This window comes from Ochotona princeps, chromosome 10, assembly GCF_030435755.1.
Source record: "Ochotona princeps isolate mOchPri1 chromosome 10, mOchPri1.hap1, whole genome shotgun sequence".
NCBI lineage: Eukaryota > Metazoa > Chordata > Mammalia > Lagomorpha > Ochotonidae > Ochotona > Ochotona princeps.
This window is the reverse complement of record NC_080841.1, coordinates 54,830,330-54,855,133: the sequence shown is the minus strand read 5'-3', so window position 1 is coordinate 54,855,133 and position 24,804 is coordinate 54,830,330. Positions and strand designations below refer to the sequence as shown.

At 44.6% G+C, this 24,804-nt stretch overlaps 1 long non-coding RNA gene across 1 annotated transcript in view; it reads left to right on the top strand.

Annotated features, from left to right (window-relative positions):
* Positions 1-24,804, top strand: part of LOC131481271 (uncharacterized) — a 105,064-nt gene that overhangs the window by 15,170 nt on the left and 65,090 nt on the right. Inside the window, exon 2 of the long non-coding RNA XR_009246203.1 lies at positions 18,990-19,107. This is a non-coding gene — a long non-coding RNA (uncharacterized LOC131481271). The remainder of the gene's footprint in view (positions 1-18,989; positions 19,108-24,804) is intronic.

Sequence of the window (24,804 nt, the reverse complement as noted above, 5' to 3'; positions counted from 1 at the left end):
ACTTCCCTCTTTGCTACTAAATAAATATTTTTTGAAAAGTAAAGGACAATTTCTGTTCCTCACCCTTTCTCACATGAGAGCAATATTTTCTGTTGAAGTTAGATTTTCACATTATGGGATAATTTATAAGGATAATAACATATAAACAAATCCATCATTTTCAGATTCATATTTTAGTTGAAATGATAATTGTGCCTCATGTTTAATATCATTTTAAAACATAGATTCCTGTCCTAGCAGGGAAATGTTTCTGCTGAGAAACCCCTAATGGTGAGAGTTTGAAATCCTCGATATTAGAAAGATAAGGCACTATCTGAAAAAGCCATTCTCATGCCCCAAATCTCCATGTCCCTGAAAAGCTAATGAAAATTTTAAATGCCATATTTTAAAAATATATATTTCTTTTTTATTGGAAAGTCACATATATAGAGAGAGGGGAGGAGAGACAAAGTGGAAGATTTTCCATCTGCTGATTCATTCCCCATGCAGCCGCAATAGCTGGAATTGAGCCAATTTGGAGCCAGGAGCCAGGAGCTTATTCTGGGTCTCCAACGTGGGTACAGGGCCCCAAGGCTTTAGGCTGTCCTTGACTGCTTTCCCAAGCCACAAGCAGGGAGCTGGATGGGAAGCAGGGCTGCTGGGACATGAACCAGCACCCATATGAGATCCTGGCACTAGGTCACCATGCCAGGCCCAAACGCTATATTTTGACATCTTCCAGCTCATTCTAATATATCAAGTAAGGTTTGTAAATTATTTTCCATCAGCAAAGCTGAAATGAACAAAGGTAATGTATCTCTCTGTCCTAGATCATAAAAGTGAGTTGTTTCAGAGCAACAACTCACATAATATGTAGGTAAAAAAAAAAAAGTGTGTTTTTTCATCTGCTTCACAAGTTATGACAGGAAAATTGGCTGAGGAGAAGAGACTGACAGGAAGAGAGACAGAGAAGAAGATCTTCCATTCATTGATTCACTCCCCAAGTGGCCGCAACAGCCAGAGCTGAGCCAATTCAAAGCTAGGAGCCCAGAGCTTCTTCAGGTCTCCCATGTGGGTACAGGGTCCCAATGCCTTGGGCCGCCCTTGACTCCTTTCCCAGGCCACAAGCAGGGAGCTGGATGGGAGGTGGTGCCACCGGGATTAGAACTGGTGGCCATATGAAATCCTGGCATGTGCAAGGCGAGGATCCTAGCCATTAGGCTACCACGCCAGGCCCTGTACATCACATTTTAAAAATACGTTGTTAAATGTAACCTGTGGCATTGTGTTAAACCCATATTCTAGATTATTTAAATGAGTTCGTATGTTTGGTTTATGCCCATTTCTGGAGTATAAATATTTCCATGTGGCTGATTTCAATAAAGAATAGGCGTATGCTATGTTGGAAAGAAATATGCACAGTGTACTGTCAGGTCTATGTGAGACAGGACCTACAGAATCCGGCACACCACTGATTTGACACTATACACAAAAAATATGTAGTATCTGTGTTTGGTTCAACAAAAAACAAATAAAGAAAACATAGGGGTTTAGCAAGTTAAGCCATTTTCCTTAATGACATCATCTCATGTAAGTATCAGTTTAAGCCCTGGCTGCTCCATTTCTGATCCAGTTCTGATAATGCACCTGGAAAAGCAGCAGAAGGTAGTACAAGCACTCAGGCCATTACACCCATGAAGGAGACATAGATGAAGCTCTTGGCTTTGCCTGGCCCAGCCCGGGTGTTAGATCATGTGGGGAGTGAACCAACACATGAAAAGATCTGTCTCTGTCTGTGTGTCTCTGTCTCTTTCTCCCTCTGTGACTCCACATTTAAAATAAATCTGTTAGAAAAAAAGGAACATTGCTTGTACTCAGAAAGTCCACTGCATGCCCTTGTCCACTTGGAATCCCCATCAGTCCCATTAGAGATAGCCAATATGCTCGCTTTTAGAACACGTTATTCCCTAGTCTGCCTTTTAAAAGAGATTTGTTCTAAAGAATGACAGAGAAAGGAGCAGAAAGATATAGATTTTCCCTCCAGTTTGCCCTGGAAACTAATGAAAATTTTACAACTTTATTTTGGAACATTTGATTCACTTCCCCAAATGGCTTCAACAGTTGGGGCTGGGCCATGCTGAAACCAAGAGTGAGGAACTCCATCCATGTCTCTCACAAGGGTGGCAGTGGCCCAAGCACTTGGGCTAACTTTTGCTGCCTTCCCAGGTGTATTACAGGGAGCTGGATCAGAAATGGAGTAGACAGGACTGGAACTGGCACCAGGATATTGAAGCCGCCTTTGCTGGCATTGGCTTAACACACTGTGCCACAGTGCTGGCCCATCCCCTGTCCGTCAGTATGTTTATTACCTAAATGCCCAAACCCAAACACTGTGGCCTACTTTTGTCTGTTTTGAACTCTGTATAATGGACTAATGCTCAGTGTGTTACGTGTTTTACTTTGTTTGGCATTCATTTTGTGAGATACATTTATGCTGTTATTTCCAGCCTTAGTTTAGTCATTCTGTTGGCTCTGTGGTAGTAGAGCAGAGAAACACAATGATTGCTGGAGCCAACTTGTACAGACACATGATGACTGATTGCTAAATATTTGCAGATTTGTGAGCTAATGGAGGCCATGTTGGGTGCTTGAAATTGGCCATGATGTGAGTATTTACACCGTGGAAATTGGCTAGTGTTAGAAATCAGGGCCTCTCTGCTTGCCATTAGACATCTGCCATGATCCACTGAATCGACCATAATGTATTTTCCCAGGCTAGTACATGAGCTTTTGGTTATGTTCTCATATTTCTGAAGGATGGGATACAGCCTGAGAAACTATTGGGTCAGATGATATATGCATATTCCATTTGATTTGATAATGTCAACTAATTTTCCTAAGCACTTTCCAGTTTTTATAAATTCCCTAGCAGTTTTTTTCTTTTAGTATTTGTATTATTCCTATTATTTCTACTCTAGCCTGTGCTCTTGCCAGACTTGTAAATGTTTGCCAAGTGGGTGGTTGGATATTTAAATATCGCTTGGGTTTCAAGCTGAATTTTCCTAATTCCTAATGAGATTCAGTACTTTTCCTTATTTTATTTGACCTATTTGAATTTTTTCTTGTTCACAATACTCAATCAGGTCTTTTGCTAGTTTCACTATTTTTGTCCTATAAAGGAACGTTCTTCTGTAAACACACTTGTCTTGAACAAGACAGAAAGGCATTGTCTATCCAGAGATTCTATAGAAAGAAAACAAACCAAAAAGGCAGAAGTTTTCAGCTGAGACAGATTCTAGCACCCAGGTATACAGTCATGAAACACAGGACACACTGCAAACCACACTGTCCATTCACAAGGCATTGCCAACTGAATGTTGTCAGATCCTGTCTTAAAAGGACGAAACAATCATGTAGAAGTTCCTCCAAGTAATGACAATGTAAATATGTACATCGGAAGCTCGAGGATGTATTTAAAGAAGTGATCAACATCTCTTGTGATAATAAGAATGCAAATTCAAACTACAGTTTCTCCCTTGTTAGATTGGCCAAACAAAAATTTCAACTTTGACTACATACTTGGTTTCCAATGACATGAGGACAAAACTCTTGATATTTCTTGCTGGCAGGAAATCAAATTAGTACAACTGCAATGCAGAGGAATTTGACATTACCTGGCAAGACTCTAGATCATGTATTCCGAACCCAGGAATTGCACTTCTCAACACCAATCTTAGAGAGACACTCAGATTTGGACATAAGGCAACACTATTTCTTCAGTTTTTAAAAGAGTTCTTTAGTTGAAAGGTGAAGTAACACAGGGAGAGAGAGCGAGCGAGAAAGAGAGAGAGGGCACACAATAAAACCAGATAACCAGATTTGGGCCAGGCTGAAACCAGGAACTCCAACACTCTGAGATGCCAGCATCCCGAGCCATGGTTTAACCACTGTATCATGTGCAAACCTTCCTTGTGGAAACAACCCAAGTGTACATGCATAGGAAACTGACCAACTAAACTGGTATAGTTGCAGTGTATTTTGTAGTAATAAAAATGATAAGATCTATCCCTTTGGAAATAGCAAAACTGAATGTAAATATGTACGTTTTATTAGTCAACCATACTTTAATGAGAGAGGGAAGGAGGGAAGAAAAGATAGAAAAAAAGAGAAGAGAAGAATCAAAGAGTAAGGTAAGAAGGAAGAGATAGCTACAATGTACTTTTACAGAGCTCCTGAGTCGAGCACTTGCCTTATAAAGCAGCACACATGGAATATGATCCAAAAGCAGATCTAGTCCATTGTGCTTCGTGCCCTTATTCCTTTGGTTGTGTGGTGAGTTTTGAGGACTGTCATTTGCATTTCCCGAAGATTGCCTATTGGATCAGGGAGAAGAGGCAGGAAGGGGTGAGAATCTGGAGGGTGAGCTGGCCCACCCACCAACAAGGGAGCAGACACTAGTTCCCAGCAGGAAAATCATCAGGGAAGTCCAAGACACTTCCAAGGTTGAGAGCTACTGGTGGAACTTGGGGTAGCAGTGTGCTCTGCAGCTTTGCGTGCCAACTCCAGATGGCAGGAGATAGGGGTGACTGAGTCTTAGAGAACCTGTCAGGGGCTGGATCTTGACTCTGGGAACTCAGCCATGTACTGTGTAAACATCAGAGCCTTATACAAAATGCTTCTGTGTTACTAAAGAGCTTTTTTGCTTTGAGGCATAAACCAGAGTCCCATAAGGCCCTTCAGCAACGTAGGATAAAGTATAGCAGGGAAGGTGATGCCTGTTGCAGTTGTCCTATCTATCACAACATCCTGACTGGTCTCTCTGTTCAGCAGCTGCCATGTCCCTAAGACTGTCTCCTACCATGCTACAGTTTCTACCAGGAATACAAATGGAAGCTACTTTACAGATAGCATTGAGTGGTACCCGTTACAAAGTCCCCTCACTAGTGTGCCTGTCTTGTTGCTTCACATGTCCCTAGTACTTATTTAAAGTTTTTTTCTTAATACCTATTTGAAAGAGTCTGAGAGAGAGAGACTGAGATATGAAAATATAACCCCATAGTGTGGATTGAGAGCAGAGGTGAACTCAATCCCAAGCACCTGAATATGAGCTCCCAAGAGATGTCATAACCTTCGTGCCACAGTGCATGCTCCCAGATGCTCCTTATCCTACAAAATACAAGGACAGAAAGTTGCTATTTTAGAATTGGTGACAGAGCTGCTGAACTCCTATCAGGAAGAGATACAACTGTTTGAGAATTCAGAAAATGGCACGTGATACCTTTCAGGATACATTCCTAGAAACCATTTCTTTACTTTGTCTCTCTGTTCTTAGCCCTGCTCCCCTCCTGTCTGATCCTAGACTTCATGTGCTTCTCTTCTGGTCTCCAGGTCTGCATGGGCACCCCCGGACCTTGCTCCATTTTAGAAGGGCCTTAAGTGACCCTGACCCAGAAGCACCCTCCAGATCCAGTACTGTCTTCTGTCAAGGTGGCATGACTCTGCTGGAAGTTGTCCCCACTCACAGTGGACAGAGAGGAGGGAGGTCTGTGGGTTGGGTTACAGGGGAGGGGGGGTGTAACATGCTGTCCTGTCCCCACACCTAGCCTTGTGTAAAAAAGGGCAGGTCACTGAGCTTACAGTGTGAGGTAACGGGGACCCGAGTCAGAGCTTTCCTGGTGAGCCTTGCTGAACTGCCCGAGGCCCGAGGTAAAGCAGAAGATGCGACCTCTAACAGTATTAGTCTTCTGGGCACCAGCTCATGAATCTTGACATAATTTTCCATTCTGGGAGATTCAGGAAAGAGGGGGATGTATGTTATTTTACTTGCATTAAAGAACATCCCAAGGAAACTTACAGGTGTTCAAATGATAGATCTAAGTAGAATAAAACCATATTAAAATTATAATTTGAAAACAAAGACTGCACAGCTAGAGACAAAACTCTTCAAGGGGATGATTTGATAAAGCAAAGGATCACTTATGAGAGTGTCTTTGGGAAAAGAAACATAGATGTTGAGAAGAGGGTACTTTGTGTAGATCCTATATCTGCTAAACACCTGTGCTTCCAACAAGTAGCTTTCCTCGCTATGACATTCTAGATTTTTCCATTTGTGGCTTCCAGAACACCTGCTCATCCCATTTCGCTGGCATTGTCTCAATCCTTGGCATGCTGAAAGCCTCGTACTACCCTCTAGTCTCCTCTTCATTCCATAGAGCTTGGAATCCCACTCCTGTGGCTCTTCTCTCCATTGTGAGCCCCACTAACAAGGAATATTGACTGTTTTTTGCATAGTTAGAATTCTCAAGCCAGCCTCCAGTGCAGTGTAGCCTTCTATGCTACTCATTGTGTAGTTTATGACAAGAGACAAATACGGAAATCGAGCACTGGCTAAAAAGAGCCTTGACAGTTTGACATTGGTGTAGCATCCTGGAGGGTGATTTTGAATGTTACATGTTCACAGTAACCAGTCCGTTTCTATTTAGTGTGATTAGTTGCTACTGACGCAGTCTGGTAAGGACAAGGCCATACATGACATGCAGGTTCTTACAGCATTGTAGATGTAAGAGGTAGGAAGAACTCTCATTTTACTTGGGTCAGCCCCAGTTTATAAGTATTGCTCTAGGATCACTATGTCAGAATGCCTCTTTTTCCGTCTTAGAAGTGTCCTGACATGGACAATAAATTATCTGGTTGCTATTGGGTCCCCATCTCTGCCTTGTGGTCTTCTTGTTTTTTGGTCTGTGCTCATCAGCCCAGTTCTTCTAGCCAGCAACCATGGTGATTGCAGAAGAGGAGGAAAAATATCCTATCTAATACCTCAAGGACCTAATCCTGGAATCTGGTTTCCTGTCATACATGCCTGGTATCGTGTGAGTTATAGGCAAATCATCACTGTGTCTCCCCACCTGCTAGACTTGACAGAGGTTGGAGCTATAGCATGCAAGGAGGTAGTACAGGAGGTGGTTCTGCTTCCACTCTGGGTTGATGGACATCCCCCTGTAAAGGAGGGATGGATTTGGTCTGACCTGTGGTTGCCACCTGCATGATCTTCTTGGGAGGGCATCCAAAGGCCCACTTGTCTATAAGTACATCCATCCCTTTGCTTCAGGGCTACTAAAAGCAGATACTTTAGTGTATTGAACTCCAGGGCATCTGTGGGCCAGGTCTCTTATTGCCAGAAGAATGGGACATGGGCAATCTGAGAGGGAAGTGGGCCAATGAATAGGAGGAGAGGGTGCTTGGTGAGCTGGACTGGCATTGGCACAGTGATGGCTACCAGACGCCAGGGGGAGGGAGGAAGCAGGTGCTTCAACAACTCCAGTTTAGTCCATCACCAGCTTGAGGTCATTGCTTCCAGTATAGTGCCGCTGGGCCATACTCCTGCTCTCCAAGAATTTCAACTGAGGACCCAGGATTTCAGCAAAAGCCTCCAAGCCAGCACATACTCCTTCCAGAAAGCATATGTTAGAAACTCCTGCAAGCTGAGTTCTGATATGAAACACTCTTCCACCCTCTTCCCTTCCATCTCACCACGGGAAGAGGCAAACTGGGAGGAAATGGCAGCCATGAGGAGTTTTGTCCATGGGGACAGACTATCCATAAGGGAGGAATGATATGCTTTCTCTGTGCAGAGGCTCAGGGAGGAAGATTGAAGTGCAGCATGCAACGGAGACCAGCACTTCTGATTTCCAGCTGTGCTTCAGTTTGGCCAACTGCCAGGGATGGATCTGGCCAGGGAGGCACACTCCTAGTTAGCCACAGAAAAAAGTAACTTGATCCCAATTCACGGGGCCTAGCTATGCATTTCTGCTTTTAGTAGGAGGATACTTAGCATAACTTTTAAAAAATTCTACTAGAGTCTTGTATGATTTGCTTAAGTGTAAGAAAAAAAAAGAGAGAAATCAGCCATCCACTGGTTCATTTTCCAGATGCCTGCAGTGGTGGGGCTGGTCCAGGCAGAAGCCAGGCAATCAGTCCAGGCCTCCTACATGGGTGGCAGGGCCCCAACTACATGAGCCACCACCAGCTGCCACCTCTCAGGGTGCACATTAGCAGAAAGCTGGTAGCAGGAGAGACTTACACTCAGGCACTCCATCCAAAGCCTCTCACCTACATCAGTTTTGGTTTCATTTTGTTTTCAGATTTGTTATGTTTAGCTGAAAATTCTGTGCTGGGAAAAGTAACCTTTCCTGACATTGCTCCGCGCCTCCTATGTCTGCTGTTGGTTCCAGTAACTGATCTGGGTGATCTAGGCTTTGCCATGGAACAGCATGGGACAAACAGATCCTGATGCGAGCTGTGAGGCTATGCTGCAAGGCTGACCTGAAGTATGTTCTATGTCAACAGGGCTGCCAGGACAAGGTAGGCCCAGGGCTCCAAGAGGAAGATGGGTCAGTAGATCAGGTGCAAGGCAGGACTGGATGACCGCCTGGTGGACTCTGACAGAGAGTCCACAGCCAAGTTAAGCTGAGAACATGATGAGGAGCCCCAAACCATTAATGTCTGCCCCACTTGGCTACTGCTCATTGCTACTGGCAGCCTGAGCTGGCAATCTGTTCACCCAGAGGAATGAAGTATCAGATAAGCTTTATAGTGGAAGAGAGCCATGGTTCTCCTTCAACATGTTGAGATCACAGGGAGATGCAAAGCCAATCCAATGGAGCTGGAAGCTGGTGAATCTGGCAAATTCAATGCAGTAATTCAGCTCCAGGGAGAAACCTATCTAATTTATAGGGAATGACCCTGGAGGAAAACAGCATGGCCAGCACTTTGGAGAGATTAACATTGTTTCTGTTTAGGCCACGAAACTGGGGATTTGGTTTCTGTTTATTCCAACTCTAAGTGTCTTTAGCATTTTATTTGAATAAGCTATGCTGAAATTAAGTTTTTCTGCCTTTTGTTTTTCTGGCAATATGCATAATTCCAGGAAGTGAGGATGATTGACACATGGGTTTTCTGAATGGATTAGTAGTCTGGGTTCTTCAGAGAAACAGGACCCATAGAATCATAATTGCGATCCATGGGTGCAGTACTGTATGTAGAGATTTGATGTAAAGCAGCAGCCCATGCTGTTACGAGGTGTCTCTGAAGTGCTGTCTGCAGGCTGGGTGCCCAGGAAAGTCAGTGGTACACTTTCTGCTGATATGAACTGCACTGTGAGTCTGAAGGTCATGGCAAGGATAGAAAATCAGTGTACCAGTTTCAACAGTTAGCCCCTGGGGTGCCTTCTTTGTCTCCTGCTATTTTATTCTATTCTGACTCACTGAGCTAGGAGATGCCCACCTCCATTGGGAGGGCCATCTGCTTGTTCTGAGCCCACTTACTCAAATGCTAGGCCCTTGTGGAAACCCCTGCCCGCAGACACTCAGAAATGATGTATAACTACACCATCTGGGCACCCTGCTGACCCAGTCAAGTTGACAGAGAAAATTATTCATCACAATGAATAATGACTACCGGATGCCATGCTGTGCTCCTGATTCGTAGCATTTGCTGACCCCTGTGGTGTAAATGTTCTTCCTGTGACCAATTTCAAGCTACTAGCATGAGGTCACTGAGCATGGACTTGAGAGGAGAAGCACAAAATCAACTCCCCGAAAGCAGCATGGTCGGGCTCTAACACATGGGGGCAAACATATGGGAGCGAGCAGGAAATGTGTGTGCCAGCAATATTCACCCAAGTCCAAGGGTGAGGCACAAGGACTAATTCTGAGGTTTTGTCTTTGCGTGTCACAACTTCCTAAGTTTTCATACTAGTTTTTCTTTTTTTTAACTGATTGTCTTGAGGAGTTGGAAAAGTCAATCCCACTTTTCACATAAAAATGTTATGATGGACAAATCTTACTGCTCTTCTGTGCCATCCCATTCATTGTTAAGATGATGAGAAAAACAAGACTCATAGATGGAGGGATCTGTCCAGGAACTCGGGGAAAGTTCATGAAGAACTTTTAACCAAAGTCTGCTTGTTTTGACTTTTCTTGCCAGTCTCTCTCCCTCGCTCCCTCTCCCTTCCACTCCCCCTTCTCTCTCTCCCTCCCTCCCTCCCTCCCTCCCTCCCTCCCTCCCTCTCTCTCTCTCTCTCTCTCTCTCTCTCCTTCTCTCCCTCAATTTCCATCTCTTTCCCTCTCTCTCCCTCTCTCTCTTTTCCTCCCTCCCACTCTCTCCCCATCTCTCTCCTTCCCCCCCTTCCCCTGTCCTACAACTGACTGCTTCTCATCTGTGTGTGTGTGTGTGTGTGTGTGTGTGTGTGTGTGTGTGTTACTACAATTGATTGCTTCTCATAAATGGAGTTAGAGATGAGGTCCTGTCTCTAAGAGGTGGTGGATCTCTGAATAGATATGCATGGGTTAGAAGTGGAATCATTATAGTAATGTAGTTTACTCTTCCTCTTCACTTCTTTAAAATTTATTTTTACTGGAAAGATTTACTGAGAGAAGGAGAGAGAGAGATAGCTACTGGTTCACTCCCCAGATGGCTGCAACAGCTAGCGCTGAGTCTATCTGGAGCTGGGAGCCAAGAATTTCTCTGGATCTCCACATGGATACAGAGTCCCAAGGTTTTGGGCCATCCTCCTCTGCTTTCTCAGACTATAAGCAGGGAGCTGGATTGCAAGTGAAATAGCTAGGATATGAACCAACACTGATATGGGATGCTGGCTCTTGCAGGTGAAGGATTAGCCAGTTGAGCCCTCCTGCAACCTCATTCCTCTTGACTTTTACTATGGTGTAGTGCCAAGAAGTAGCAGCCTAGAAGGAGGAAGAAAGTAGGCTCTTATCACAAAACTGCAGCATTTGTCTCAAAATCAGATTGAAAAAAAATAGCAAACCCAACCCTAGGGGCCTAGTGGCTAAGGTCCTTGCCTTGTATGTGCTGGGATCCCATATGGGTGCCAGTTCTATCCTGGTGGCCCTGCTTCCCCGCTCCCTGCCTGTGGCCTGGAAAAGCAATTCAAAGACAGCCCAAAGCCTTGGGACCCTGCACCCACATGGGAGACCTGGAAGCAGCTCCGGGCTCCTGACTGTGGATCAGCTCAGCTCCAGCCATTGCAGCTGCTTGGGGAGTGAATCAGTGGATGAAAGATCTTCCTCTCTGTCTCTCCTCCTCTCTATATATCTGACTTTCCTATTAAAAAAAATAAATCTTTAAGAAAAAAACCCAACTCTAGAGCCAAGAAGGTGAGCTCATGTTGTGGATCAAAGGAGAATCTGGCACCAAACTCTTAAAGAGCCAGAATGACAGAGCTGGCATTGTGACATAGCAGATAAAACACCTCCATCAATGCTGGAATCCCACATGGGATGTTTAAGTCCCAGCTGCTCCATTTCTAGTCCAACTCCTTCCTAATGTACCTGAGGAAAGCAACCGAAAATAACCCAAGAGCTTGGGCATGTGCACCCACATGGAAGACCCAGAAAATGTTCCTGGCTCCTAGCTTCAGACCAGCCCAGCTCTGGCCATTACGGCACATCTGGGAAATGAACCAGTAGATAGAAGATCTCTCTGTGTCTCCTTCTTCAACTCTTTCAAACAAGTAAAGCTTTCATTAAAAAAAAAAAAGGCAGAGTCCTCACTTTGCAGAGAATTTTGCTGATGATAATAGTGGTAGCACAGCTACAGCAGTGCTGGTGAGAAAGGGCAAGTGAATGGGCATGCGCATGTCCTCCTGAAATGTGGGCACCTTGGCCCTAGTCAGCAGGGAGACAGAATTTGCAAAAGACAGGGCCTGCCCTGACAGTTGATTTTGAGCTGAAGTAAAGAATGCTTTCAAGGATCAGAGGCAATAAAGGACTGTTGTCTCAATCTGCACATCTTAAGTGAAGATTTTACACCTCTGCATTTAAAAAAATGCATTTATTTGAAAGTCACTGTTATATGAACCCCTATACTTACAAATCTGTATCATGGAAAAAAATAAGTATTATAAAAAAGCCCACATTACAAAGAGATGGGGAGAGACAGGGGTGTCCCATCTGTTGGTTCATCCTTGGGTAGGCACAGCAGCTGCTGCTGGGCCAGGCTGACACCAGGAGCTTCAGCCAGGTCTCCATGTGGGTGTTAGGGGCTCAAAGCACTTGGAACATCCTCTGTGCTTTTCCCAGGCCATTAGTAGAAAGCTGGATCAGAAGTGACAAATGGGAAACCCCCATGGGATGCCAACATTGCAGGTGGCAGTTTAACTGTTGATACCCCTCTTCTGCATTTTCATGTAATCCTAAGAAAAAATACTGGATCTTGAAGATGGAAATAAAGTTATTTTAATCATGATAGCCACAGCACTGCCTGCCAACCCTCCTTTCCCTTGCTAACCCGAAACATTCTTGCCTCTTGGTGAACATCTTCCCCCAACCTGAGAAGCAGTCCTCTCCCATCTCCAGCCACTCAGTTCAGGGCAGCCTTGATCAGCTTATAGGACTGAAATCCATCTTGGTGGACCTCACTGAGAACTCTGGGCCAAGGAGCATGGGGGCCTCTCATTTTGGTGGGGGCTTCTTCCAGCTCCCCCAGTTGGCAACAATGAAATAGTGCTAGAATCCTCAAATCAAAATGAATGTTCGACACTGTCAAGTGGAGAATGAACCTTCAAGAAGATCAAGCCCTTGCTACCTGTCAGGCTCCTCTCCTTCCACCTGCTGAAAGTATAGGTGTTAGCTTCCCCCCTCCCATCCTCTGGGAAAATCCTTGGCTGTGTTCCCTCGAAGATCGTACTTTCCTTGACATACTCTTTGATAAGGTATGACTTCCTGCCTCTGGATACCAGTGGAGGGATGTGAATATATGGCTAATTTAAAAATGAATCAAGACTACACTCTACCCCCCAAGCCCAAACATAATTTGACTTAGATCTTCTAGCACTTGTAACCACTACATATTTAGCTTGTTTCTGTCAACTTGGTAGGTTTTGGTTTCTCATATATGAAATCCTGTGTCATTTATTTCTTTTCATCGCCTTATTGAGCTGTATATTGATTTTCTACCCACTCCTGGTATTCTTCTCTGAAGTATTTGAGTATTTAAGTGGAATTTTATGGTGGAGGTGGGAAGGCACTTATTGCTAGAAAGACTTTACTCAGAGTCCAATACACCATCAGTTAGAAGGCAAGAGTTCCTAGTGGGTTCCCTCTCTTGCATACCCCAGTTCCTTAAAGTACCTTGTCTATAATCCTCCAGTATGGGGGGTTCTCCACCATCACAGAATGTGTATCACAGTGACTTAGTATCTAGTTTGTGGGCTCCATTTGTGTTTATAAAAATACTTGGGGCCAGTTGTGAAGATTTGGCAAGATAACAGTGGAGAAAACACTGAACCCAGGGTCTGGTGCCTAGTACATTACAGCCTAGGACCTTGCACTGTGAGACCCCTCCACAGGGGCCAATGCCATCAAGTGGGCTTCTACAGTCACTTGTTACAGTGCAGCCTTTGCCTGATGCTCAACATCTTTCCAACAGCATGGGATTTATAAACGCATTGCCCTTGTTTTAGCCTTCACTCTCTTCACAGCACTCTTTTTAAAGAAAGGAAGAACTTGGCAGTGTCCAACAAGGCCAGCTGCCCTAAATTAAGAGTTTAAGCATCTAATTTAACTCTAGCTTAAAAAGGGCCAAATGTCTCCCAAGAGCCCACTGCTGCTGCCTGGAGAAATGTTTCTCTTTAGAAAGAGCACCAACCACATTTTTCTCTGCAAGCCATGACACTGGCTTCTGACAGAGTGGTGCATTTTTTTTTAATTAAACACTTGCAGTCTGGCTCTACTGCTATGCAAAAAGGGCTCCCTACTAAAAGTGCTCCTTCCATTGTCCAACTGGTAGGAGCTTTCTCCCTGGAGTGTGAAGCTCAGCTCTACTGAGGGACCCCTGTCTCCTGGGAGACTAAATAGTTGTTTATAGGTATTTCTTGCACTGTGGCTCTGTTTGTGTTGCTTCCAAGAATCAATCAAAGTTATTGATTGGTGGCAGAGGCCTCTGATTTAGGATTTGCTATCCATCCAGGTTCTTAGAAATCACCTAGTAGCCATGGTAACATGCGGAGACCTATGAAGAGTATTGGGGGAAGGAGAAGAATGGTGCTGGGTGGGCTTAGTGTTGGCAGATGGGATAGGCATGATTTACAAAGCCACATGGTCAGGGTCCCTGTGTCACTAGGGGACTAAGCACCCCCTAAAGATTAGCTATGATCTTTTCAAGCAGGCCCTGCCATCCCTGTTGGGCCCAGCTGGGAATAACTGTCATTATTGCCATTGTGCAGATTCTGCTCCAGGGTTCTCTGCCCCTCTCTCCTGCTCTAGTTGACTTCTCTCCCCTCTAGGCTTGAGATACCAACAGTGCAAGGCAGAAAAAGAGCACACACTTTCCCTCTGTCACTGTTTATGGCTTTGGGAAACAGGGCAGAAGTCTACGGTAATGGAATGAGCAAGCTTGAGATAGTGAAGGCTATACAGACATCATTGTGTGCTCTCTGACACACACCCACCTAAGTTCATGTCATCAAGCCCTATCTAAAGTGTGATACTGTGTTGTGAGGTAGAGACATGGGCAGGTAATTTAGCTTCATGAGGTTTAATAGTAGGTGTCTTTATAAGAGGGAGAGTAGATACAAAAAGTTCTTTCATTCAGTATGCAGGCACTAAGAAAAAGTCACAAAGGGATAATGCAGCCAGGACTTCCCACCTCCAGGCTTACAAAAAAAAAAAAAAAAAAAAAAAGCTTTCTGTGGCCTCAGCGTGTAGTGCTTTGCTAGACAGCATGAGAACACCAATGTAAAATAGCAGCCTCAGCTCTTTCTGTCCATCAACTCTTCTGCTACTATTCTAATGTGGACCCATGAGGAAGATACACCCTATTTTCACCATCTGCATATTACAAATGCAATGCCTAAAGTCTGGGATGGGACATATTCCTTAGTAGTGAAAAGTAGTTCAGGTACAAGGATGAAGAGAAGGAGGGAGGGAGACACACACAAACACACACACAGAGATCTCACATGGGCTAGTTCACTCCCGAAATGACTATAAATGTCATAGCTGGGCTAGGACAAAGCCTGGAGTCTGGGACTCCAACTGGGTCTTCCGCGTGGGTGCAGAGGCCCAGGTATTTGGGCTATCTTCCACTAATTATTCCATATGCACTAGCAGGGCACTGGATAGGAAGTTGAGCATCAGGGTTTTGAACAAGCACTCATATGGGCTGCCAGCATCAAAAATGGAAGCTTAACCTGGTAAGCCACAACACCAGCTCTAAGTAGTTAGAAAGTTTTCAAGAAAAGTAAAAAGTACTCGGTGCTGAAAGGACATAGGAAGTAGCAGAATTAGCGTCAGAACACTTGGGCCTAAGTCTTACCTTCACAAGTTATTGGTTATGTAATTTTTGCATGCTGTGTTTTATTCGTTTATGGATTCATTCAACAAATAATGAACACTTACTGTACATCCAGCAATGTTCTATGTATGCAGGCTGAAACCCCCATCTGGGAAGTGTGGGAACTAAAAACTAGAGGGGCCCTGTGCCAAGGAGCTGATCTACTACTTAGTTGTGAATCAAATGAAATAAAGCAACGCCATTAGCTAGGAGGTAAGTTTGAGTGCTCAGGGAAAGGATTTCAGAAGAGGTGACTGAATCAAGCTTTAGGGGAAGAGGTAGAAGAGACCAGGCAACAATTTGAAGAAAGGGAGCTCTATGCAAGAAGGAACATTTAATGCTAAGGCCCTGAGCTTGCAGCGAGTGGAGGGAGTCAAGAATGGAAAGGGGATCAGCACTGTGATGCAGCAGAGTTTCTGCGTGCAGTGCCAGCATACCAAATGGGCACTGGTTCATATTCTGGTTGCTCCACTTCTAATCCACCTCCCTGCTAAAGGCCAGGGAAAGCAGCAGAAGATGGCCCAAATCCTTGGGCTCCTGCACTCACATGGAAGACCTGGAAGAAGCTCCTGGCTCTCAGCTCCAGCCATTGAAGCCATTTGGTGGATGAATTAGTGTATAGGATCTCTCTATCTCTCCCTCCTTCTCTCCCTTTCAAAAAAATAATAAAATAAATCATTAAAAAATTAGCAAGCTCAGTATAACTGCAGAGTCATGAGCCTAGATGAGGTTCGAGGTATATCCAAAGGGAGCATGGGTCCATGACAATGTTGTGGGAAGTTGGTGACAGGGAAACAGGAAGGCAGGAAGCAGTGAGAGGTTGTTACAATAGCATAGGTGTTGGGGTTTGGACCAAGGTTGGGGACCTTGAGGATAAGCCAAGTGAGTGGATTCTGAGTACATTTTGGTGGTCAAGTCAGTAAGACTTACATATCACATGAGGAGATGAAAAAAGAAAATGAGTGCTTAGAGGTAATGTAACTGGCCTGATGTTGGTGCCATGTGCAGAGGGCAGGGGATCTCAGGCAGGAAGTCAAGAGCTCTGCTTGCAACTGGCCAAATCTGAGATGCCTGTTACCTAGTAACATGCAGGTATCACATTTCCAACTGAATGTGAGTGTCTAGAGTTTAGGGGCAAGGCCAAGGCTAAAGGTATTAGTGAGTGTCCAGGAGCAGCCATTTTACCTAGTAGTTAAGATACCCATGGACCACATCAGAGAACCTGGGTTTTATTCTGGATACCAGTTCCTGACTCCAGCTTCTTGCTTGTGCAGACCCTGGGAAACAGTGGTCATCATTCAAGTAGTTAGGTTCCTGCCCCCCATGTGGAGAGCCTGAACTAAGTTTCTGGCTCCCAGCCCTGGCCCTGACACTGCGGGTATTTGAAGAAGTGAGCTTGCAGATGGGAGCTCTGTCTGTCTCTCAAAAAAAAAAAAAAAAAAAGGTGCCAGCATTGTAGTGGCTAAGGCTACTGCCTGTGTCCCTGACATCACATCATCACATATCAGCACAAGTTGACATCTTGGCTGCCCCACTTCCTTTCCAGCTCTCTGTTAATGTGCCTAGAACAGCAGCAGACGATGACCCATGACCTGTGTCTCCCTCTACCCTGTCTACCTGGCCCAGTCCTTGCCTTTGCAGCCATCTAGATAGTGAACCAGCAGATAGAAGATATCTCTCTCTCTCTCTCTTAAGATCTTCCATCCTCTGGCTCAATCCCCAAATGGCCGCAATGGCTGAAGCTAAGCCGATCTGAAGCCAAGAGCCGGGAGCTTCTTCTAGGTCTCCCACGTGGGTACATGGTCCCAAGGGTTTGGACCATCCTCTACAAACATGAACTAGATGGGAAGTGGAGCACCTGGGACATGAACTGGTGCCCACATGAGATGCTGGTACTTGGATGTAGAAGATAAGCTAATTGAGCCATTACACTGGCCCCAGTCTCTCCCTCTTTCTTTTTCTTCCTCCCTTCTTCCTTCCATCTGTCCCTCTCTCCTTATCTCTCCCCCTCTCTCTGTAACTCTGACTTTCCAATAAATAATCTTTTATTGTAAATGTTAAAGATTTACAAGAATATTCATAGCAATAAGAGAATGTTTCATTGGTACCTGTCCTTGCATCACAGAAGCCATCACTTTCTGCTCTCTACCTCTAAGGTATTATTCAATCTCCCTAAGTGCCTACCAGAACAGAGATAAGCAGGGAGAGAGCAGAAGTATGAAGCAAGACTGAAAGGCAAGGTGAATGGAAGCTCTCAACTGACACGATAGCCAATCACCAGATAACTTTCTTTTCTAATCGAAGTATCATCAGACTCCCTGTAACATCTTCCCATTTTCTGATACCCCTTTAAAAGTCCCCTTAGAAAGCCCACTGCTGCCCTTCTGTTGGTTTGTCCCTCTCACTGCAGCATTTCTTTGACCAGCACTGAGTTAGTTTCATTCAAAGCATGAATTAATCATGATGATGCTCGTTGTTGTCATCCTCCATGGAGAACTTAGTTTCCGTATTGGAAGGAAGGATGCCCGCCATAGTCATCACTGGCAGCCATAGCTAGCAAAGCGACTGCCACAAGGTGAGTCCATCAGTGCTCAACAAAAGTCCACGTCAAAGAACTTCTCAAACTATAATGGTTTAAAGGGGACTCATCGAAACTCCAGGAATAAGCTGGGTCAGCCTAACCCCAGATCATGAAGCCTTCAACACAAAATCAGCCCAAGACAATACATGGGTATTTGAAGGTAGCATGAAGAGCAGATCCCGGAGGGTCTGGAGGAAGCAGCATGGCTTCTGTCCCAGCTCCACCAGGCACTGGGCACCATCTGTACTCATCACTGAACATTTGTGAGGTTGTTAGCAGGAGCATGAATCAAAGATGGATGGATCCCTTCCAAACTCCTGCTAAGCTCTTGAAAGATTTTTTTTTTGTAAGCATTTTGGGCTGTTCTCATGAGATGTTCTGGCAGCAAACTGAAAAAAAAGAAAGAGAAAGAAAAAAACTTTCATGGCTGTTTGCCAGCTGCCTGGTTTTTAATCTAGTCCCTTCCATGGAAGATGAAATTGAGAAAGAATTCGAGATTTCTAATCAAGATCTGTCCCCTGCAGGGAAGAAGGCTATTTTTGTGTTCCAAGCCAACACACTGAAGAGTTCTGGGAATGTAGCCCAGATGCAGCTTCTATGAGGGAAGCTGAGCAAGCACTGGCTCTGCCCTTGTGGAGGAGGTCAGCAATATCACCGAGGTCTCTCTGTAGCCCAGCAAGGTTTACCCTGCAAGGCTGGTGAAAGACAGAAAGAGGAGTCCACTTACAAAATTCCAAGGGGAAGTTAAAACAGGAAAGACTACTAGAAACTTGAAGTAAGGGTCTCTTGTTCTGGATCCACGTGAATGAGCCAGGAGAGCCAGGAGGAAGAAGGAGGAGAGCCAAGGGAATATTCACTCAAATATCCATCATCGTAGAAATTCCTGGCTTGAGACATCATGGTGTACACAGCAAGAATCTGGAAGTGGTTCACCTTTTGAGTTGTTCACCAAATAAGATGCAGCAATTCTTTCCTCACTCAATGGCATGATGACGTGAAAAAAAATAAAAACAATCACAGATTTTTGGAATGAAAAATGCAGAAAAGTGAGGGATTAAATGTTTGTATCTCATTTCAGGGTTGGAAGACATGGCAACCACCACAACCTCAACTCCCATTAACAAACACTTACCTGAGGACCTCAGAATGATGTATGCAGCTTTCTCTGATGGATATTTGACACCAAAGTGGTCCAGGTGAGTTGAGAATAGAGCCTTCAGAGGTGAGGAATGGCTCAGTCCAGTGCTATGGACTTACTTTCTGTGTGCCCTGACTTGCAGGTTGCCATGTGTTTTCATGACCACATGTCCCCCCAAATAAATAACAGTAATCCTGGAACCAGCATGATGCCATAACAGGCTAATACTCCTCCTGCCAGTGCTAGTGTCCCCTACAAGAGCATCAGTTCTATCCTGCCTGCTCCATTTCCTGGTCCTGCTCCTTGCCTATGGCTTGGAAAAACAGTGGAAGAGAGCCCAAGGTCCTGGGCTCCTATACCCACATGGGAGACCTGAAAGAAACTGCTGGCTCCCAGATTCAGACAGGTCCAGCTCTGGCCATTGCAGCCATTTGAGGAGTCAACCAGTGGATGAAAGAGCTCTCTCTCTCTCTCCCCCCACTCTTTCTGTAACTCTGATCTTCCAAGTAAAATCAATAGAAAAAATTTTTAAAAGGACAGCAATCTAGTCTGAAAGTTTCACTGCAAAAGTAAATTGAAAAAAAAAAGACCAACAGCATCTGTTGAAAATATGTAACCATGACCAGCATTTATTTAATTTGTTGACTTACACATTTATGAGAGAGGGAGAATGAGCAAATGAGAGAGATATCTTCCACTGGTATATTTCCAAATGCCTGCCATGGCTGGGCTGAGCCAGGAGCTGGAAGCTGGCAACTCACTCTGGATTTCCCACAGAGGTGGCTGGGCCCCAAGGGCTCAAGCCATCACCTGCTGCCTCCCAGGGTGCACTTGAGTGGGCCAGGATTCAAAGGTAGGCACTTCAGCATAGTGATATGAATATCCCAACCTGTGTTTTCACCGCTAGACCCAAGGCCTGCCCCAACTGAAAGTTTCTAAAGCAGAGACAAGTTTTATTAAATGAGAGTTAGAATCTGAGAAAATCTCATTTTAAAAATACTCTTCCTGAGCTGAAAGCCAGCCATGGTATTTGCATCCCCAGGGTCCCCACTCTCAGTAGTGACCCTGCTCCATGCCACAGGGAGGCCATCAATCATGATGGAGAGGTGAAGGGCTACTCAAGTCCCTGCCTCCTGCTGGGGTGAAGGTGAGACAAAGTGCCTCTAGCTATGGCAGGACAAATATTCTACTTATCACTGATGTTCAGATCAAAATAAAGAAAAATGTGGACATTGGAAGCAGTCATTTCTCTTAAATTGATGTGCTGCTTTCAGCGCTGAAGTCCCCTGTGGTGTGTGTTTCTTGGCATGCAGGCAGCCTGGGTGGATAGAAAGGTTGATGCCTCTGGGACATGGCTGGGGTTACCGGGATGAGAGCCGTGGAAGGGTCAGTCTGGCCTGCCTCCAGCTGAAGCTTAGAGAAACTTTCCACTTGGCCTTAGGCTGGGTCAGCTAGAGATTTGCAATAAGCTGATCCCTCCAACTATACACTTGGGTTTGAGTAAGTAACTCTAAGGTCCGGTCTTCAAAAAAATTTTTTTTATTTTTTTTATTGGAAAGGCAGATACACAGAGAAAAGGAGAGACAGAGAAAGATATTCCATCCAATGCTTCATTACCCAAGTGGCAGAAATGGCCGGAGCTGAGCTGATCCAAAGTCAGGAGCCAGGAACCTCTTTCAGGTCTTCCACATGGGTGCAGGGTCCCAAGGCTTTGGGCCGTCCTTGACGTCCAAGGGGTCGTGCAAGGGGATGTCCTTGCTTTCCCAGCCCACAAGCAGGGAGCTGGATGGGAAGCAGGGTTGCTGGGATTAGAACCAGTGCCCATATGGGATCCTGTGCATACAAGGCAAGGACTTTAGCCAGTAGGCTACTGTGCTGGGCCCTAAGGTCACTGTCTTGAGAAATCCAAACTTATAAGCAAACTTATAAACAAAATCAAACTTATAAAGAAAACCACTTTTGAGCACAGGCTGTAAGTGATAATATGGGATTCAAGTCAAGCTGCTCTTTTGAGGTCTGCATGCACTTGAGCAGATTTTATCCTCTTGACCTATTTTCAGGAACCATTTGGAAAGAGATATGGCTATAAAGATGATTGATATAAATATAGATGAATAGATCAATGGTGGAGAGTTGAATAGACTTTTTGTAGTGATGAGGAAAGTGGTGCAGAAAGGCTAATTTCACAGCCTCATGGAGAATGCATTTAGAGTGAACAAGAGTAAACTCATAGCTTGGTGCCTGGCTTAACCTAGCTGCTGGTTAAGATGCTCATGCTCCTTACCAGAGTACCTGGTTCTATACTCAGTTCCACTCCTAACTCCAGCTTCCTGCTAATGCAGGTTCTAGGTGTCAATGGTGATGGCTAACGTAGCTGTATCCTTGCCACACGTGTGGGAGACCTCGAGGGAGTTTCCGGTGGCAACTTCAGCTTGGCCCAGCCCACACTGTTGTGAGCATTTGAAGAGTGAACCAGTATATTAGAGCTATGTTTCTATCTATTTCTGCCTCTTCCTCTCAAAGGAATAGACATTTGAGCCTGGGGCGATGGCTCAATTGGCTAATCCTACCCCCCCCAAAAAAATGCCAGGAACCCATATGGGTGACAGCTCATGTCCTAGCTGCTCCACTTCTCATCCAGCTTCTTGATTGTGGCCTGGAAAAGCAACAGAGGATGGCTGAAAGCCTTGGGATTCTGCACCCACATGGGAGTCCCAGAAGAAGCTCCTGGCTTTGGGCTTTGGATTGGCTCAACAACAGCTATTGCGGCCATCTGGGGAGTGAACCAGTGGGTGGAAGATCTTTCTCTCTGTAAATCTGTCTTTCAAATAAAAATGAATGTATCTTTCAAAAAAAGAAATAAACATTTGATTTTTCCCGAATGATGTTTGTATGTATGTGTGCGTATGTATGTATGTATGTATGTGTATGTGTGTATGTATGTATGTATATATTTGAAAGGCAAAGCAAGAGACAGGCATCTTTTGTCAGCTGGTTCACTCCCCAAATGCCTGGCTGACGCCAGGAGCCTGGTACTTCACCCAGATTACTCACATGGGTAGCATGGCCCCAGATACTTGGTCCTTCATCTATTGCTATCCCAGGCACATTAGCAAGGAGTTGGACAGAGCAGAGCATCCAAGATTCAAGCTGGTATTCCCATAGGAAATGCTGGAGCGCTAAGTGGTGCTGCTTCACAATGCTAACCCAAACAAATGAAAAATTATAAAGGGAATAGAACTCAGCACTGTGTCTCAAACTCTCATAGTGATGGCTGCTTGTTTTCTTTCTGTCTTTGGAATTGTCCCCACTGAACCTGGAGAGCCTACAAAGTAAGGGTGCTATGGACTAACTAACCGCATATGTTCTTCTGATTCATATATTTAGCCCTCAGTCCTCCAGGGCAGTGGTATATGAATGTGGAACCTGTGGGAGAGCCCTCCTGTTACAGTGATTGCTACTTCTCGCCTTGTTATCTGACAAATGAGGATACAGCGGAAAGACACTTGAGCAAATCAGATCTTAGATTTTCAGCTCCTGAACTGTGAGAAATAAAATTGTGTTCTGTTCCAAAGCCACCCAATCCAGGGTGTTTCATCTCTCTCATTTCTCAAAGATTTGCTTTTATTTAAAAGGCAGAGTTACAGAAAGCAAAGGAGACACACACACAAACACACTGAGAGTGTGTGTGAGAGAGAGAGAGACAGAGAGAGAGAGAAAGCTTTCATCTGCTGGTTTATTTCTGAATGGGTGGAACTGAGCTAGTCTGAAGCCAGGAGCCAGGAACTTCTGAGTCATATGAGTACAAGGGTCAAAGCACCTGGACCATCTTCAGGTGATTTCCCATGTCATTAGCAGGGAGCCGGATGGGAAGTGGAGCAGTCAGGATTTCAACCAGCATCTACATGGGGTGATAGTGCTGCCAGCAGAGGCTTAATCTGTTATGCCAGAATGCCCACCATTTCATGATGCTTTCTTACAGCAGCCAGAAGTGGCAGAGACACAGGGCTGTCTAAACAAAGGGTCTGAGCAGGATTACAGTTGGAAAACAGACTCCTATAGAGCTAGTTTTTATGCTGGATTTTTTTATGCTGATGTTTTATTGACTCTTGGTTAGGTTTGGATTGTATCAAGGTGGCAGAGGTTGATTTCTTAGGGGTTCTATGGTGTTCAGTTCTTTCTTGGCTTACCAGTTGTCCTGTGCAGAAATACCAAGGCAGTAGGGGTGAGGGGAGGAAATGGGTGGAGATGCAATTGACATGTGTCTGTGGAGATGTAACCCCTCGAAGAGATATCTTATACTGTAAAGTTGAGTTGGCAAGCTGCAGTTGTAGAAGGCCACCTCTAGAAGGGCTGTCATAGAACCTTACTGCCTGTCATTCATGTCATCATTTACTGTTCCCCTATTGGGTGTGAGTGGGCTTGTGACTTGGTTCTAACCTATAAACTATTGCAAAGACAATGGGAGATTATTTCCTTGTTAATTTACATAGGATGGTAAGATATATCTTTTTGTAAATTTTATCCATGGCCTCTCAATGTGTATGTTCTGATGAAGCAATAGCCCCCTGAGAAAGTCTCACCTGACATGGGATCTAGGGCAGCCAACAGTCAGCAGGGAATTGCCTGCCATCCATTCAATAGCCTGCAAGAAAGCAAATCTTACCATCAAGCATGTGAGCTTAGAAACACATCCTTCTTGGTCAAGCTTCGCTTAAGATCCAGTGTGCAGACAGTTCCTTGACTGTAGTCCTGTTATTCACCAGCTAAGCCATGCCCAGATTCGTGAACCTTAGAAACTGGGAAATGATAAGTACATGCTATTTTAAGCCACTAGATTTGTTTCTAAATTGTTATAAAAGCATAGAGAGTTAATATAAGAATACTTCTAAAAGATTCATGGGAAATGGAATTAAAGGATAAGTTTATTTTGGTGCAAAGTGTTTTTTTAAATCCATGCCTACTTTTTTGACAACATGCGTTTTTCATGAACCCTTCGAAGACGTCTTAAATGCCAGTTTCAAATATTCACATCTGTTTTGTAATAGAGCTATTTCAAGTCTCTGAACTTGTATCTTTTTTTTCAAAGGGGGCTTCTCCTAAATATTCTCTCCAATAATGAAGTATTTATTCCAAAGAGAAATAGCTTTATGTTACCCAGGCAGCACTGATTTCCCAATCCTGGTAACAGTATGTATGCCGGAGATTTCTCAACCCTGGCTGCATAGGAACACGATGTGCGAGACCTACTTTGCTTGCCTTTGCTTTTCATGCCAATGGTGGGACCCCACTGAGGTAGGGAGGGAATGGTTGTCAGGCTGCATTTATTTACAACTCTCAGTCATTCCTGTTGAGCAGCCAAGATCTGGGGCTCCTACCCTGACAGTCATCTTTGACATAATGATCTGGCATTTCTAGAGTTGCTGTTTGGTCCTCCAGCATTCAGAAAGTGTCATTTGAACCATGGTCCCATCATTTGGATGTCTTCCTTGAACCCTTAGCAAAAACCAAAGAAACTCTTCAAAGGAAGTAGAGTTTACCCTTTAGCCATGTGCAGACACCAATGCTAAAGTCAGCCAGCTCTGTAGAAACCACAGAAGTGGCAGTTGTGGGGCAGGAGATGGAGTGCATGCAGGAGAGCTATTAAAACCCCTCCTTTGAGAAATACTGTCTAGGCAACCAAGAGGTGATTGTCACATAGCCTCTTCTTGTGTGTTCATTATACAAAGTGGGGGAGAGGATGTTGCTTAAGGGT